Below are 4,534 nucleotides of genomic sequence, written 5' to 3' on the forward strand. Positions count from 1 at the left end.
TCTATAGTCTAGTCTATAGTCTAGTCTATAGTCTAGTCTATATAGTCTAGTCTATATAGTCTAGTCTATAGTCTAGTCTATAGTTTAGTCTATAGTCTAGTCTATAGTATAGTCTATAGTCTAGTCTATGGTCTAGTCTATTGTCTAGTCTATAGTCTAGTCTATAATCTAGTCTATAGTATAGGCTATAGTCTAGTCTATGGTCTAGTCTATAGTCTAGTCTATAGTCTAGTCCATAGTCTAGTCTATAGTCTAATCTATATTCTAGTCTAGTCTATATTCTAGTCTAGTCTTATATATATAGTCTAATCTATATTCTAGTCTAGTCTATGGTCCAGTATTTAGTTTGGTCTATAGTCTGGGCTATAGTGTAATCTATAGTTTAGTCTATAGTCTGATCTATAATCTAATCTATAGTTTAGTCTAAAGTCTTGCCTAGAGTTATCTTTACTTTTGGATTTTAAAGTTATCAATTTGTGAAATTTTATCGACCAGTGTAACCTTCAACCCAGCACTTTAATAAGTGTTAGTACGAGAAATTTTCTATATAATTCTTAATATTAAATTTACCAAAAAACTTACCTCTTTAATTCCTTGTATAGCATAACCATAGTAGGTACACCCATACCCATTAATACAAAAGCATTAACTATAGGCTTCCATATGGAGAGTCCTGTTGCTGTTAGTGCGAATACAAACATTAGTACACTAAAAAGACGTCTATAAAAGCAGAGAAAATTTATTTAAGGTTATTGTTAGAGTTGTTATGTTTTTTTATTGGAAAACTATTAAGTAAATTAAGGATGATTAAAAGGGTTTTTCCAGCAACTAAAATTATTCTACTACGTAACAGTATGTAAGGCAAAAAGTTAAATACATACATGCATATGTATGCATGTATGTACTTAAACCGCAATGACTTTAATTTACATGGGAAAATATAAAGATGGGAACATTTTTTATACACTATATTTTAGTGTAATCTAGTCTGTATTGTAGTCTATAGTCTAGTCTAAAGTCTAGTCTATAGTCTAGTCTAAAGTCTAGTCTATAGTCTAGTCTATAGTCTAGTCAATAGTCTAATCTACAGTCTAGTCTATAGTCTAGTCTATAGTCTAGTCTATAATCTAATCTTTAGTCTAGTCTGTAGTCTAGTCTATAGTCTAGTCTATAGTCTAGTCTATAGTCTAGTCTATAGTCTAGTCTATAGTCTAGTCTATAGTCTAGTCTATAGTCTAGTCTATAGTCTAGTCTATAGTCTAGTCTATAGTCTAGTCTATAGTCTAGTCTATAGTCTAATCTTTAGTCTAGTCTGTAGTCTAGTCTATAGTCTAGTCTATAGTCTAGTCTATAGTCTAGTCTATAGTCTAGTCTAAAGTCTAGTCTATAGTCTAGTCTATAGTCTAGTCTATAGTCTAGTCTATAGTCTAGTCTATAGTCTAGTCTATAGTCTAGTCTATAGTCTAGTCTATAGTCTCGTCTATAGTCTAGTCTATAGTCTAGTCTATAGTTTAGTCTATAGTCTAGTCTATAGTCTAGTCTATAGTCTAGTCTATGGTCTAGTCTATAGTCTAGTCTATAGTCTAGTCTATAGTCTAGTCTTTAGTCTAGTCTATAGTCTAGTCTATAGTCTAGTCTATAGTCTAGTCTAAAGTCCAGTCTATAGTCTAGTCTATAGCCTAGTCTATAGTCTAGTCTACATCCTAGTCTATATCCTAGTCTATAGGCTAGTATATAGCCTAGTCTATAGTCTAGTCTATAGCCTAGTCTATAGTCTAGTCTATAGTCTAGTCTAGTCTATAGTCTAGTCTATAGTCTAGTCTATAGTCTAGTCTAGTCTATAGTCTAGTCTATAGTCTAGTCTATAGTCTAGTCTATAGTCTAGTCTACAGTCTAGTCTATAGTTTAGTCTATAATCTAATCTATAGTTCATTCTATAATCTAGTCTATAGTCTAATCTATAGTCTAGTGTTTAGTCTAGTCTATAGTCCAATATATAGTCTAGTCTATAGTTTAGTCTATAGTCTAGTCTAAGGTCTAGTCTATAGTCTAATCTAGTCTATAGTCTAGTCTATACTCTAGTCTATAGTTTAATCTATAGTTTAGTCTATAGTCCAGTCTATAACCTAGTTTTTAATCTAGTCTATATTCAAGTCTAATGTCTAGGTCTATAGTCTAGTCTGTAGTATAATATGTAGTCTAGTTTATAGTATAGTCTATTGCCTAATCTATAGTCTAGTCTATAGTCTAGTCTAGAACCTAGTCTATATTCTAGTCTAGAACCTGGTCTATAGTCTAATCTAGAACCTAGTCTATAGTCTAGTCCAGTTTATAATCTAATCTATCGTCTAGTCTTTAGTTTATTTATCAACTCATTTAAAAATCCTAGTTAGTTCACCCCTGTTCTGCTCGATTTCAACATGAAGAATAAAAATTGGCGCATTGCTGTTATTGTCGTCGTAGTCGTCACTTTGGCTTATAATTCTTTTAGATCTGGTGGCCGTTCTCACATTCTGCATATAAATATTCTTCTCGACAAGAAAAAAAAAAAACGAAAAATAACAAAACATGCAAAATCATGCACATACATGTATACTTGTGCAACAATAAAAACAATTTATAACAATATTGTATTTTGTCATTGTCTTCCTCTAAAATGTTTTATTTGTTTATTTGCTGCGCTGAAAAAGTATTGTTAACATAATTTAACAAATGATGGACAAAACGGCAGAGTGGAGCAGAGTTGCTGGGTGCATGCCTACTCATAAGCAGGGATGCGTGTTGTTACATTGATTGGTTAGACGATGACGACTACGACGACAGTCAATGTTGACAATGAATTTTGCAGTTTATAGACAATAGACAACAACAACAACAATAACAGCAACATTACCAGTAGCAGCAACAAATGAGGAATGAAAAATTAAAAAAATAACATTATAAAGAAGAAATGCGGCTAACAAAATGCGACATGTTGCGACAAATTTTCCAAAAGTTTTCCAAGTTTAATGTTTAAGAGAGTGTGTATGTCTCAGTGAGTTTATGCATGCATGTAGTTGTGGTTGTAATATTGTTTTAGTTGTCACCCGATATATGACAATGCGGTAAAAATGCTTTACACCCATGGGACATCTTTCTTTTTTCAACACACACAAACAAACTCATACACACACATACGTTCATAAATTTCTCAGTTACGCTTCACCGACGTCCATATCCCCATGAAAACATGTGAGTAACTGTGACAGAGTAAGAGTAACAACAATTGTATTGGATGAGACCAACAAACCACCAATCCTTGTGTGGATATAAATCCACTAAATACTTTTGTACTTGTACTGACCACCATTTACATTTATTATTGGATTAACCTGAACGAACATGTTTTCAACTGCAGCGCAACACATTTTACAAAAAAGGATTTGATTGTGTGTGTGTGTGTGTTTTTAGCGGTTTCTACTAGCGTGTCATTAAGTTGAATTGTATTTGAAACCTGGATCGTTTAGACTTAGAACCAAGTCTTACTAACAAGCAAAAAACAAAAATGCAAAAAATAAAATAGAAACAAATTTGCAAAAGGTGAAAGTGAAAACAATCACAGCAACAAGAACAAACTACATTCCATGAAAACACACACACACACATTGGAAATGAATGAATGACATTATATTTTTTTTTAGATTTACATACATTTTCTTCTTCCTTTTCTATTTCAAACCACTTGTAAATCTATCCGGTCTTGATGGCTTGAAGGTTATAGCAAAGAATTAATGTTAAAATAAATTTTACAAATAACAAACAAATAAATTTTGTGAAATGTTTGCCTTGAATAAGAATTTAAAAGAACTTTTAACTAAGCTATAACCTAGATTATTGTTTAGATTATAAACAAGACTATAGTGCAGATTAGAATTTAGTTAGATAATAGACCAGTCTATAGATTATACAGTACTACAGACTATATTTTAGGCTAGTCTATAGTCTAGTCTAATCTATAGTCTGGACTATAGTTTAGTCATTAGTCTAGTCTATAGTTTAGTCTATAGTCTAGTCTATAGTCTAGTCTATAGTCTAGTCTATAGTCTAGTCTATAGTCTAGTCTATAGTCTAGTCTATAGTCTAGTCTATAGTATAGTCTATAGTTTAGTCTATAGTCTAGTCTATAGTCTACTCTATAGTCTACTCTATAGTCTAGTATATAGTCTAGTCTATAGTTTAGTATATAGTTTAGTCTATAGTTTAGTCTATAGTCTATGGTCTAGTCTATAGTCTAGTCTATAGTATAGTCTATAGTCTAGTCTATAGTCTAGTCTATAGTATAGTCTATAGTCTAGTCTATAATTTAGTCTATAGCCTAGTCTATAATTTAGTCTATAGCCTAGTCTATAGTCTAGTCTATAGTCTAGTCTATAGTCTAGTATATAGCCTAGTCTATAGCCTAGTCTATAGTCTAGTCTACAGTCTAGTCTATAGTCTAGTCTATAGTCTAGTCTATAGTCTAGTCTATAGTCTAGTCTATAGTCTAGTCTATAGT

The sequence above is a fragment of the Lucilia cuprina genome, chromosome 6 (assembly GCF_022045245.1).
Source record: "Lucilia cuprina isolate Lc7/37 chromosome 6, ASM2204524v1, whole genome shotgun sequence".
Lineage (NCBI taxonomy): Eukaryota > Metazoa > Arthropoda > Insecta > Diptera > Calliphoridae > Lucilia > Lucilia cuprina.